Below are 15,079 nucleotides of genomic sequence, written 5' to 3'. Positions count from 1 at the left end.
GGCAGAAGGACTTCAAGAAAATTAATTGGAAAGAGCAGATGAGAGGAGACTAAGTCTTCTGAAGGTTTAACCCCACCCCCAAGGTACAAGCCCACAAAGGACTGAGTCCTACTTAGAGGCTTAGGAGATAAAGGAACATCCCTTCCCTCCCCACCTTACCCTCTCCCCCTATTAACACACTAATAATTAATACACCAGTAATAATACAGTGGATCACAACCAGAAGAGCTACAAGATAAAGATTCCATCTAAGGACCAGAAAAAAGGGAAGCAGAAGCAGGAGGAGTGGGGGAGGGGAAAAGAAGGAGGGGGAGGAATAGGAGAAGGTTATGAGGAGAAGGTTATAAGGATGAAGGAGAGAGAGAGGAAGGGAAGATGAGAAGCAGGAGGATGAGGATGAGGAGGGGGGAAAGTAAGCCCACTAGAGTAATATGAAACCTCTGGTGTTTTTAGCTATGACTAATATTAAAACAGACCAACTCTTAGCTAGATTAATGTAAATCCTTACACTAAAAGCCTATTTGCCTCAGTACATATTAGCCTATACAATATGTTCTGCTTTCAACGAAAAGTTATAAAGCTGCTAAAGTCAAGAAGAAACAAACTTTAAAGGACAAAGCTATCATCAGAACTGGACTCACAGGTGTTGGAATTATCAGATAAATATTATAAAATAAATATGATTAATATGTTGAGATCTCTAATGAGAAAAGGTAGACCACATGTAATAACCAATGTTACATAATAAAAACTATGTTATTATATAATATATTTATTATTATAATATATAATATTATGTTATTACATGATAAAAACTTACAGGAATAATTTTATGAAAGAAATAAAAATAAAATTCTAGAAATCAAAAATACTGGAACAGAAATGAAGAATTCCTTTGATGGGCTCATCAGCAGACTCAACATAGAGAATCAGGGTGCTTTATTAGAAAATACCTTGAGATAAATAAAAATGAAACTCAACATGCAAAAACGTATGGAATGCAGAAAAAGCAATCTGAGTGAAATTTATATCTGTAATGCATACATTAAAAAAAGAAAGATCTCTAATCAATAACCTGATCCTATACCTTAAAAAATGAGAAAAAGAAGAAAAAAACTAAATCAAAAGCAACAGAAGAAAGGAAATAATAAAGCTTAGAGTAGAGATAAATAAAGTGGAGAATACAAAAACCATTGAAAAAGTCAACAAAACCAAAAGTTGGTTCTTTGAAAAGATCAACTAAATTGGCAAATCTTTACCTAGATTGAAAATAAAAGATTCAAAGTACTAAAATCAAAAATGAAAGTAGGGATGTAGCATTTTACAAAAAAAATTATAAAATAATGCTATGAATATTTATATGTCAATGAATTGGATAACCTAGATGAAATGAACAAATCTTTAGAAACATACATCCAACAAATCTAAGTCAAGAAAGAGACTAAAAACCAATAGAACAGATCATTGAAATCAGCAGCTGGTTCTAAGAAAACATCAACAATATTGATAACACTTTAGCCAGACTCGTCAAAGAAAGAAAGAAAGAGTAAAGACTCAAATAAATAAAATAAGAAATAAAGAAGGAGAAATAACAACTGACAACACAGAAATACAAAGGATTTTAAGAAAATAGTATGAAAAGTTATATGCCCACAATTGGACAACCTAGAAATGGATAAATTCCTAGAAACTTATAGCCTTCCAAAACTAAATTGGGAAGAAATAGAAAATTTGAGCAGTGAAATTGAAATTAAAAAAAAAAAACCAACGCAAAACCAAAAAACCTCTAACAAATAAAAGTCCAGGACAAGATAGCTTCACAAATTATTTCTACCAAGCATTTGAAGAAGAATTAATACTGATTCTTCTTAAACTATTCCAAAAAATGGAAAAAGAAGGAAAGCTTCAAAATTTATTCTATCAGGCCAACATTACCCTGATACCAAAACCAGGAAAAACACTACAAAAAAGCAAACTACAGACCAATATCTCTGGTAAACATATATGCAAAAATCCTCAACAAAATATTAGCAAACCAAATCCAACAGTACATTAAAAAAATCATTCAAGCGGGATTTATTCTAGGGATGCAAAGATGGTTCAGTATTTGAACAAATCAATGTGATACATCACATCAATGAGAGAAAGTATAAAAACCATATTGTCATTTCAATAGAGGCAAATATTTTCATCCTTTCAAATAGACTTCAAAATCTATTTTCAAATAGGCTTGACAAAGTACAACATCCAGTCATGATAAAAACTCAACAAACTAGGCTTAGAGGGCACATATTTCAATATAATAAGGCCATATATGAAAAGCCCACAGCTAACACCATACCCAATGGTGAAGAAGGAGAGCTTTTCCTCTAATATGAGGAACAAGACAAGGATGTTGACTATCACAACTTTTATTCAATATAGTACTACAAGTCCTATCTACAGCAATCAGACAAGAAAAAGAAAGGGCATCCAAATTAGTAGAAAAAAGTAAAACTGTCACTATTTGCAGATGACCTGATACTATACATAGAAAACCCTAAAGACTCCACCAAAAAAATGACTAGAACAGATAAATGAGTTGAGTAAAGTTGTAAGATACAATATCAAAGTACAGAAAACAGTTGCATTTCTACACATTAATAATGAAGAAGCAGAAAAAGAAGTTAATAAAACAATCCTATTTATAATTGCACCACAAATAATAAAATACATATGAGTAAACTTAACTAAGGAAGTGACAAAACTTCACTTCAAAAACTATAAAACTTTGATGAAAGAAATTGAATAATTGAATACAACATAAACAAATGAAAAGATATTCCATGCTCATGGGCTGGAAAAACTGTTATTAAAATGTACATAACTCCAAATCTATCTATAGGTTTAATGCAATCTCTACAAAATACCAACAGCATTTTCCACAGAATTAGAAATAATAATCCTAACTTGTTTGGAACCAGGAAAGACCCTAAATAGCTAAAGCAATCTTGAAAAATAAGAATAAAGCTTATTTATCCCAGATTTCAATGTATAGTAAGCTATAGTATCAAAACAGTACGGGGCCAGCATAAAGTAGACACATATATCAATGGAACAGAATAGAGTTCCTGGAAATAAATCCATACTTTAATGGTCAATTAATCTACAACAAAACACACAAGAATATGCAATAGGAAAAAGACTCTCTTCAACAAATGGTGTTGGGAAAACTGGACAGCATCAGGTAAAAGAATGAAACCAGACCACTTCTTACACCATACACAAAAATAAACTCAAAATAGATTAAAGACCTAAATGTGAGACTTGAAACCACAAAATTCTTAGCAGAAAACATAGGCAGTAATTTCCTTGACATCAGCCATAGATTCATCTTTTTAGATATGTCTCCTCAGGAAAGGGAAACAAAAGGAAATCAAACTATTGAGACTACACTAAAATAAAAAGATTTTCCACAGTGAAGGGAACCATCAACAAAGAAAAAACACCTTGATTAATGGGAGATGTCTTCAAATGATATACTCATTGGTTAATATCCAAAAATATATAAAGAACTCATACAACTCAACACCAAAATAACCAAATAATCCAATTAAAAGTTGGGCAGAGAACCTGAATAAACATTTTTTTCCAAAGAAGACACACAAATGGCCAACAGACACATGAAGATATGCTCAACATCACTCATCACCATGGGGATGCAAATTAAAACCACAATGAGAATCTCACACATATCAGAATGCCAACATTTAAAACACAAGTAATAACAATTGTTGGCAAGAATATAGAGAAAAAGAAATCTTCATCCATTGTTGATAGGAGTGCTAATTGGTGCAGCCACTATGGAAAACAGTATGGCTTTTCTTCAAAATATTAAAAATATGGGGGCACCTGAATGGCTCAGTAGGTTAAGCATCCAACTTTGGCTCAGGTCATGATCTCACAGTTGGTGGGTTTGAGCCCTGCATCAGGCCTCACATCAGAATCTGTGCTGACAGTGCAGAGCCTGCTTAGGATTCTCTCTCTCTCCTTTTTTCTCTGCCCCTCCCCTACTTGTACTTCCTCTCTCTCTCTCAAAATAAATAAATAAAACTTAAAAAAATTAAAAATAGAATTATGGGAGGAGTTAAGTTGGCAGAGTGATAAGGGGACCCTGGGTTTGTCTCATCCCTCAAATAGAGCTAGATCAACCTCAAACCATTTTGGACACCTAGGAAATTGGTGACGATTAACAGAAAAATTTACATGGTCTGAGGGAGCGAACATAGCAGGTACAAGGTGTAGAGAGGTAAATTAGGGAGGAAGGAGCTGTGGTGCCACAGAGGGAAGGGAGCACTTTTTATGGAGAGGTGAAAGAGAAGGTGGGGAGAGAGCAGTGCATTGGGCTTCCATAAGAAAGCACTCCCATTGAAAGCAGCTAAAGAGAAAGAGTGAAAACACACACAGTGGACTGCATAAGAAAACTATTTCCCAAAACCATTTAAAGGGAAAAATGGAGAGGGTTTCAATACTGCCAGTTTTTATAAATAGCAGACCATAGAGTCTGAAGTTTCAGAGGTCAGCACCTGGTGGTGCTCCAGTGAGGAATAAGGATGGAGTCCCAGGAGCAGGCAGCATGGGCTGAGGAGCCCCTGGGTCACGTGAGAAGAAGCAATGCCCTGCTTGGAGTGCATTTAGTAGAGGTGATATAACCTCTCCATAGACAAAAAACCCAGTGGGTGCCATCAAGCTGCCATGTTCACCCATATAAGAACATAGATACCAGCAGAGAGCAGCAAACCCTGGTGACAGCTGTGTGTTGCAATTTACCAGAAACACTAAGCCACTGCCATTGCCCAGTCACAGGACCATTCCCTGGAACAGGCCAGCACCAGCCACAGTGAGGTAAGACGCCCCCCCCCCCCCCCCCCCCCCCCCCCCCCCCGCCCAGAGGATCACTGCAGGTCCAAGCCCAGCCACAAGGTTCTCTGAACCTGGGTTTGAAACACAGCCATGCCTGAGATAAAACTCTGGAAGGAGATGCCACCTGGTAGGCAGACAGCTTGGACACAAACAGGGGAAGGCAAGGAGCTGAAAGAAGTGGGAGACACAGGAGGGGTGATTAATTTTTTGGCTCTGAGGGTCCAAACTTCTCATTCCAGAGACCAGAGAGTGAGGTGAGGCCATTTTTACCAGTAGCCCAACACTGATGGACTTCAGTGAGCTAAACAGTGCCACCAAGTGGAGAATGGAGCTGTTACACCAGATCCTCTCACTGCCCTGCAAGCACACCTCTACCAGGGCAAGTTGACCTGAGAATCAGAGCAGCAATCCCGTTCCCAAGAAGACCAGCACAAATCCCTTCCATATTCCTTGTCTACGGACCATAGAGTGCTGCAAAGTTTCAGCTCTAGAAGAAATTGTATCTACCTTCTTTTGGGTTTTTTGTTTGTTCATTCATTTGTCTGCTTTTATGTTGTTTTAACCACAGTTTTTGTTTTTCTTTTCTTTTGTTTCTTGGATACAGAAAGAGCAAATTTTCATTTTATTATTTAATATCTATAATTTTTAAATTTTTTCTCCTTTTCTCCTCCTTTTCTTTCTGTTAAGCTTCTCTTAGCAAGCACGTGAAAACACATCTAGGATCTAGCTTCATTTGACTTTTTTTTTAATTTTTAAGTTTTTATTTCATTCTAATATTATTGTTGTTGTTTTCCTCCAAAAGAGGAATTCACCTCAAAAGAAAGAAAAGGAAGAAATGATGGTCAGGGGTTTAATCACTGAAGATATAAGTAAGATGTCTGAACTAGAATTTAAAACAATGATTATATAAGGGTACTAGCTTGACTTGAAAAAAACCATAGAATACACCAGAGAATCTCTTTATGCAAAGATAAAAGAACTAAAATCTACTCAGGCCAAATTAAAAATGCTATAACTGAGATGCAAACACTAATGGAGACCATAAAATGAGGATGGATGAGGCAGGGGGTGAATTAGCAATATAGAAGATAAAATTATAGAAAATGATGAGACTGAAAAGGAGAGGAAAACAAAGGTCAGGGATCACAAAGACAGGCTTAGGGAACTCGGTGATTTATTAAAATGTAATAACGTTTGTATCATAGGAGTCCCATAAGATGAAGAGAGAGAAAAAAGGGCAAAATCTTTATATGAGCAAATTATAGTTCAAAGCTTCCCTATTCTGGGAAAGGACACAGACATTAAAATCCAAGAAGCACAGAGAATTTGTATTAAATTCAACAAAAGGCAACCATCTCAAGTTCACAAAATACACAGACAAGGAAAGAATTCTGAAAGAAGCAAGAGGAGAAAAGTAACGCACTAAGGAAGACAAATCAGGTTCGAGGTAGATCTGTCCACAAAAACATGGCAGGCCAGAAAGGAGTGGCAGGATATATTCAACATGCTGAATGGGGAAAATATGCAGCCAAGAATTCTTCCTCTAGTAAGACTGTCATTCAAAATAGAAGGAGAGATAAAGAGTTTTCCAGACAAAAACTAAAGGAGTTTGTGACAACTTAACCAGCCCTACAAGAAATTTTAAGGGGGACTCTTTGAGTGGAGAAAACCAAAAAAAAAAAAAAAAAAAAAGACCAAAAGCAACTAAGACTAAAAGGGACCTGAGAGCATCACCAGAAACACCAATTCTGCAAGTAACACAATAGCACAAAATTCATATCTTTCAATAATCACTCTGAATGGAAATGGACAAAATGCTCCAAGAAAAAGACATGGGGTATCAGAATGGACAAAAAGAAAATAAGATCCATCTATGTGCTGCCTACAAGAGACTCATTTTAGACCTAAAGTCACCTGTGAATTGAAAGTAAGGGGATGGGGAACCATCTATCATGTTAATGGACATTAAAAAAAAATCCAGAATAGCCATACTTATATCAGATAAGCCAGATTTAAATTTTTCAATGTTTATTTATTTTTGAGAAAGAGAGAGAGAAAACACAAGGAGGGGAGGGGCAGAGGGAGGATAACACCAAATCTAAAGCAGGCTCCAGGCTCTGAGCTGTCAGCACAGAGCCCAATGTGGGGCTCAAACTCAGGAACACAAGATCATGATCTGAGCCAAAGTCGGATACTTAACCAACTGAGCCACCCAGGTGTCCCTAAAACAAAGACTGTAACAAGAGATGAAGAAGGGCATTATATCATAATTAAAGAACCTATCCACCAAGAAGATCTAACCATTGTAAATATTTGTGCCCCCAATTTAAAAAGCCCAAATATATAAATCAATTAATCACAAACATATACTCATTGATAATAATACAACAACTGTAGGGGATGTTAACACCCCACTTACAGCAATGGACAGATCATCTAAGCAGAAAATCAATAAGGAAACCATGGCTTTGAATGTCACACTGGGCCAGATGGACTTCACAGATATATTCAGAACATTTTATCCTAAAGCTGCAGAATATGTATTCTTTTAGAGTACACATGGAACATTCTCCAGAACAGATCGTGTACTGGGTCACAAATCAGTCGTTAAGTACAAAAAGATCGAGATCATTCCATGCATATTTTCAGATTACAATGCTATGAAAGTTGAAATCAACCACAAGAAAAATAATTGGAAACCCTTCAAATACATGGAAGTTAAAGAACATCCTACTAAGGAATGAATGGGTTAACCAGGAAATTAAAGAAGAAAAAATACATGGAAGCAAATGTAAATGAAAACACAACAGTCTAAAACCTTTGGGATGCAACAAAGGTGGTCCTAAGAGGTAAGTGTATTGCAATTCAGGCCTTCCCAAGAAGAAAGATTCCCAATATACAACCTAATTTTACGCCTGAATGAGCTAGAAAAGGACCAGCAAATAAAGCCGAAAGCCAGCAGAAGAAGGGAAATAATAAAGATTAGAGCAGAAATAAATGATACAGAAACAAACAAAACAAGCAGTAGAACAAATTAACAAAACTAAGAGACAGTTCTTTGAAAGAATAAAATAACTGATAACACCCTAGCCAGGCTTATCAAAAAGACAATAAAAAGAACTGAAACAGATAAAATCAAATGAAAGAGGAGAGATCACAACCAACACCACAGAAATACAAACAATTATAGGAGAATACTATGAAAAATTATATGTCAAAAACTGGGCAATCTGGAAGAAATGGACAAATTCCTAGAAACTCACAACCTACCAAAACTCAAACAGGAAGAGATAGAAAATTTGAACAGATATATAACCTGCAAAGAAATTGGATCAGTAATCAAAAAATCTCCCAAGAAACACTTTTGGGCCAGATGGCTTCCCAGAGGAAGCAATCAGACAAAAATAAGTAAATAACTAAAGCCATCCAAATCAGCAGGAAGGACTCAAACTTCTCAGATGATATGATACTCTATGTAGAAAACTTGAAAGACTCCAAAAAAAAATTGGTAGAACTACTATATGAATTCAGCAAAATTTCAGGATATAAAATCAAAATGCAGAAATCAGTTGCATTTCTGCACATCAATAACAAGGAAGCAGAAAAATAAATCAGAAAATCAATGTCAATTACAATTGGATCAAACACAATAAGATACCTAGGAATAAATCTAACTAAAGCGGTAAAAAAATCTCTGAAAACCATAGAAAGCTTATGAGAGAAATCGAAGAGGATACAAAAATGGAAAAGCATTCCATGCTCATAGATAAGAAGAACAAACATTTTGTCTGATTGCTGAGGCTAAGACTTCTAGTACTCTGTGAGAGTGGACATCCTTATCTTGCTCCTGAATGTAGGGGAAAGGCTCTCAGTTTTTCCTCATTGAGGATGATATTAGCTATGGGTCTTTCATAAATGGCCTTAATGATGTTGAGGTATATTCCATGTATCCCTACGTTTTTGAGAGGTTTTATCAAAAATATATGCTGTATTTTGTCAAATGCTTTTCCTGCATCTATTGACAGGATCACATTGTTCTTATCCTTTCTTTTATTAATGTGATGTATCACATTAATTGATTTGCAAATATTGAGCCAGCCCTGCAGCCCAAGAATAAATCCCACTTAATCCTGATGAATAATTCTCTTAATGTACTATTGAATTCAATTTGCCAGTATCTTATTGATGTAATATATCAATATAATGTAATATATCAAAATAATACAATGAAGGATGAGGTGATAGTGGGTTAATCATAACAAATTTGGTGAGCAAATTTAATTTCCTGAAACAAATATAGTTTATAACTTGGAGTGAGTTGATGAAATTTTCTGTAGTAAACATTCTGAGAAATGCAGTTTCCTATAACAATCATACAGGGTCTCAGTGGTACAATTTACAGATCATAGGATCTGAAAGTAGATGTAATAATCATCATTATTACCAGGTACTTCTTTGTTTTTTGTAGCAAACAATGCAGATGATATATCAACTTTATCATGACAAGATGGAAAAATATTCAAATTGCCCTTTAATAGGTCCTTCATCTTATGAATCAACGTATGTAAATTTCTTTAACCAGTATCTGAATTATAATAAGTACTGTATAGAGTTTGTTAAATAAAGTAAAGAATAATTTTTTATCCCTTGCACTTTAATAATAACTAGTAAGTATTTCTCAACCTTCTTATTCTATTTCAGAGGGCTGGTGTCTTCAGACTGAGGTGTCTTCCCCCTCTTCCCATTAATATGTTGAAGTTGTAACTCCATTTATGGCTGTATTTGGAGATAAAGCCTTGTGAGATAATTAAGGTAAAATGGGGCTGTTAGGGTGGGTTCTAATCCAATCTGACTGCTGTCCTTATAAGAAGAGGAAGAGACACTAGGTTTGTGTATGCACAGAGGAAAGACATGTGAGGATACAGGGAAGAAGACAGCCAATCACAAGCCAAGGAGAGAGGCCTCAGGAAAAACCAAACCTGCCCACACCTTGATCTTGGACTTCCAGTCTTTTCCAAACAGAGAAAATAAATTGTTTAAGCCACAGAGTCTGGTATTTTTATTATGGCAGTCTGAACACACTGAGACAGCTCGCAATTCCAGAAGCACACAAGTTATCAATCCTTTTGTCCTCCCTCAGGTTTTCCTCTAAATATTACCATGTTTAACTACAATTTTAACCAAGGCAGAATCACACTATTTGGGGCTTATAATTTTCTTTTTCTTCCATACTTTAAAAGCTCCACTCAGCTTAATCATTATGTTAAGTAATAAGACTTCATTAAGCAAGGTTTGGTTCAAAACAATTTAGATGGTTTTCACCAACCCAATCTCACTCAAAAGCCTACACCAGGTTGATTTTTTCATTTGTCATTAACAAAGTTGTTTTGGAGAGGTTTCCTCAAACTAGGTCCTGATGTGGAGCCTGCAATGAACAAACATATGCTCCTGGGTCGTTCTCTAACATGGCAGCCATAGTGGAGAAGGATAGATGCAGCCCATGAGCGTGAAGAAATAATATGCTAGTCCAGCCCTGGGCACAAAGCGGGTCAGGCTCTGGTTCTTTGTGGCCATGACTCCTAGGAAAGCACAACTGGGAAACAAAGGTAAGATCAGGACTGCTGAGCAAAAATCAAAGAAGCATCTGCCAGGAAACAAGTATAGTCTATCAGCCAGCTTCTAGGAGATGAAAGATGGATGGAGCCAGTGGGCATTATCCCACCTGGCTGCCTGATTCTGGTCAGGCACACAGTTGCCCCACTTGAAGAAGATCCCAAGTATGAATGGGTGGGTTTGTAATCCAGATTAAGTACTTTTTTGTTTATCAAAAAGGATCTCACAAATCCTATTAATATTCTTCTTTAGAGATAGCATTTAGCAGCACCTTTTCATTCTCCAGCTTCAGTGCACACCACCTCTCACTTAGACAAGCACCATCACTGGCTGGATGTTTGACCTCTCTCTGTGTACCCCATCCACTGTGAAATTTCCAAACCAATGTAATCTTCCTTGAACTCTAAATTTTCCATGCTGCACTGCTAGATCAAGAACTTTCAATGAATCCCTATTATCCGAGTCAACTTCAATTATCATCATGGCACTCAGTATCATGGGCTCTCCCACAGATACCTCCCTGTTAAACACATTCCAACCTGAGCTTAGCATCTTCACTTTGAAAGGTTCTTTTCACTATTCTCATATCCTCAGTCTCACAAGGCATTCTAAACCTTCTCTGTCTGTCCAATGTGTTAAATACAGACAAATCTATCAGTTCATCTATTCTCCCTCTCAAGCATTTATCTCTCACCCCATCCTCTGCCTCTATTGGTCTTTCCAGCACTGCTGTGCTTCAAGTCTCTAATGTTGTCCCTAGAGCCTGGTCACTGCCTTTTTTTTCCCCCTGATCACAGGCTTTTATTTTTTTATTTATTTTTAACAGTTTATTGTCAAATTGGTTTCAATATAACACCCAGTGCTTTTCCCCACAAGTGCCCCCCATCCATGACCATTACCCCCTTCCCCCCATCCTGCACTGCCTTCAGCCCTCGGATCATTTTCAGTATTCAGTAGTCTCTCATGGTTTTTCTCCCTCTCTCTCTCCCCAACTCTCTTTCCCCCTTCCCTTCCCTATGGCGCTCTGTTAGGTTTCTCCTGTTAGACCTATGAGTGCAAACATATGGTACCTGTCCTTCTCTGCCTGACGTATTTCACGTAGCATGACACCCTCGAGGTCCATCTACTTTCCTACAAATGGCCAGATTTCATTCTTTCTCATTGCCATATAGTACTCCATTGTGTATATATACCACATCTTCTCGATCCATTCATAAGTTGATGGACATTTAGGCTCTTTCCATGATTTGGCTATTGTAGAAAGTGCTGCAATGAACATTAGGGTGCATGTGCCCAAATTTGGGTAAATCCCTGGCAGTGCTATTGCTGGGTCATACAGGAGTTCTATTGATAGTTTTTTGAGGAACCTGCATACCATGTTCCAGAGCAGCTACGCCAGTTTACATTCCCACCAACAGTGTAGGAGGGTGCCCATTTCTCCACATCCTCACCAGCATCTATTGTCTCTTGATTTGTTTATTTTAGCCACTCTGACCGGTGTAAGGAGGTATCTCAGTGTGGTTTTGATTTGTGTTTCCCTGATGATGAGTGATGCTGAGCATCCTTTCATGTGCCTGTTGGCCATCTGGATGTCCTCTTTGGAGAAGTGTCTTTTCAGATCTTCTGCCCATTTCTTCACTGGTTTATTTGTTTTTTCGTGTATGGAGTTTAGTGAGTTCCTTGTAGATTTTGGATACTAGCCCTTTATCTGATATGCCATTTGCCACTATCTTTTCCAATTCTGTCGGTTGCCTGCTAGTTTTTTTTGATTGATTCCTTTGCAGGGCAGAAGCTTTTTATCTTGATGAGGTCTCAATAGTTCATTTTTCTTCTTGACTCCCTTACCTTTGGGGATGTGTCAAGGAGGAAATTGCTGCGAGTGAGGTCAAAGAGGCTGCTTCCTGCTTTCTTCTCTAGGGTTTTTATGGCTTCCTGTCTCAAATTCAGGTCCTTTATCCATTTTGATTTATTTTTGTGAATGGTGTAAGAAAGTGGTCTAATGTCATTCTTCTACATGTTGCTGTCCAGCTCCCAACACCACCTGTTGAAGAGGCTGTATTTTTCCCATTGGATACACTTTGCTGTTTTGTCAAAGATTAATTGGCCATACACTTGTGGGTCCAGTTATGAGCTCTCTATTCTATTCCATTGGTCTATGTGTCTGTTTTTGTGCCAATATCATACTGTCTTGATGATCACAGCTTTGTAGTAGAGGCTAAAGTCTGGGATTGTGATGCCTCCAGTTTTGGTTTTCTTCTTCAATATAACTTTGGCTATTGGGGGTTTTTGTGGTTCCATACAAATTTTAAGATAATTTGTTCTAGCTTTGAGAAGAATGCTGGTGCAAGTTTGATGGGGATTGCATTGAATGTGTAAATTGCTTTGGGTAATGACAGTTTCACAATCTTTATTCTTCCGATCCATGAGCATGGAATATTTTTCTATTTCTTGGTGTCTTCTTCAATTTCTTTCATAAGTCTTCTACAGTTTTCAGCGTACAGGTCTTTGACATCTTTGGTTAGATTTATTCCTAGGTATATATGTTTTTTTGTGAAATTGTGAATGGGATCAGTTTATTGATTTCTCTTTCTGCTGCTTCATTTTTGGTGTATAAGAATGCTACCGATTTCTGTACATTGATTTTGTACTCTGCAACATTACTGAATTCATTGATCAGTTCTAGAAGACTTTTGGTGGAGTTGATTGGGTTTTCCATATAGAGTATCATGTCATCTGCGAAAAGTGAAAGTTTGACTTCTTCTTTGCCAATTCTGATGCCTCTTATTTTCTTTTATTGTCTGATTGATGACGCTAGTACTTCCAACACTATGTTTAAACAACAATGGTGAGAGTGGACACCCCTGTCGTGTTCCTGATCTCAGGGGGAAAGCTCTCAGTATTTCCCCATTGAGGATAACATTGGCTGTGGGCTTTTTATAAATGACTTTTATGATGTTTAAATAAGTTCCTTCTATCCCGACTTTCTCGAGGGTTTTTATTAAGAAGGATGTTGTATTTTGTCAAATGCTCTTTCTGCATCTATCAGCAGAATCATATGGTTTTTTTCTTTTCCTCTCTTAATGTGATGTATCACACTGATGGTTTTGTGAATAGTGAACGAGCCTTGTAACTCAGGAATGAATCCCGCTTGATCAAAATGGATAATTTTTTTTATATGCTGTTGAATTTGATTTGCTAGTATCTTGTTGAGTATTTTTGCATCCGTATTCAGTAAGGATATTGGCCTGTAGTTCTCTTTTTTTATTGGGTCTCTGTCTGGCTTAGGAATCAAAGTAATATGTGCTTCATAGAATGAGTCCGGACGTCTTCCTTCCATTTCTACTTTTTGGAATAATTTGAGAAGGATCTGTGTTAACTCTGCTTTAAATGTCTGGTAGAACTTCCCTGGGAATCCATCCAGACCTGGGCTTATATTTGTTGGGAGATTTCTGATAACTGATTTGATTTCTTCACTGGTTATGGGTCTGTTCAGATTTTCTATTTCTTCCCGTTTATATTTTGGTAGTGGATGTGCATTTAGGAATTTGTCCATTTCTTCTAGATTGTCCAGTTTGTTGGCATATAATTTTTCATAGTAATCTCTGATGGTTGCTTGTATTCCTGAGGGAACTGTTGTAATAGATTCATTTTCCTTCATGATTTTGTCTATTTGAGTGTTCTCTCTTTTCTTTTGAGGACCCTAGCTAGAGGTTTATCAATTTTATTTTTTTCAAAAAACCAACTTTTGGTTTTATCAATCTGTTCAATTGTTTTTGTGGATTCTATCTTGTTTAATTCTGCCCTGATCTTTATTATTTCTCTTCTTTTGCTGGGTTTGGGGTACTCTTGCTGCTCCCTTTCTAGTTTCCTTAGGTGCTCTGTTAGGTTTTGAGTTTGTGCTTTTTCTGGTTTGTTGAAATAGGCCTGGATTGCAATGAATAATCCTCTTAAGACTGCCTTTGCTGCATCCCAGAGAGTTTGGATTGCTGTATTTTCATTTTCATTTCTTTCCATATATTTTTTAATTTCCTCCCTAATTGCCTGGTTCGCCCAGTCATTCTTCAGTAGGGCAGTTTTTAACCTCCACATTTTTGGAGGTTTTCCAGACTTCTTCCTGTGGTTGATTTCAAGTTTCATAGCATTGTGATCTGAAAGTGTGCATGGTATGACCTCATTTCTTTTGTATTTATGGAGGGCCGTTTTATGACCCAATATGTGATCAATCTTGGAGAATGTGCCATGGGCATTCGAGAAGACAGTGAATTCCCTAGGTTCAAAATGCAGAGTTCTAAATATATCTATTAATTCCATCTGTTCCAGTGTGCCATTCATGTCCATTGTTTCTTTGGTGATTTTTTGTCTGGTTGACCTATCCATTGTTGCAAGTGGAGTATTAAAGTCCCCTGCAATTAGCATATTATTATCAATAAGATTGCTTCTGTTTGTGATTAGTTGTTTTATGTATTTGGGAGCTCCCTAATTCGGCGCATAGATGTTTATAATTGTTAGCTCTTCCTGATGTAGCGACCCTGTGATTATTATATTATGTCCTTCTTCATCTTTT

The sequence above is a fragment of the Suricata suricatta genome, chromosome 3 (genome assembly GCF_006229205.1).
Source record: "Suricata suricatta isolate VVHF042 chromosome 3, meerkat_22Aug2017_6uvM2_HiC, whole genome shotgun sequence".
NCBI classification, from domain to species: Eukaryota; Metazoa; Chordata; class Mammalia; order Carnivora; family Herpestidae; genus Suricata; species Suricata suricatta.
The sequence above is the reverse complement of the archived record's forward strand: the minus strand, read 5'-3'. Positions refer to the sequence as shown.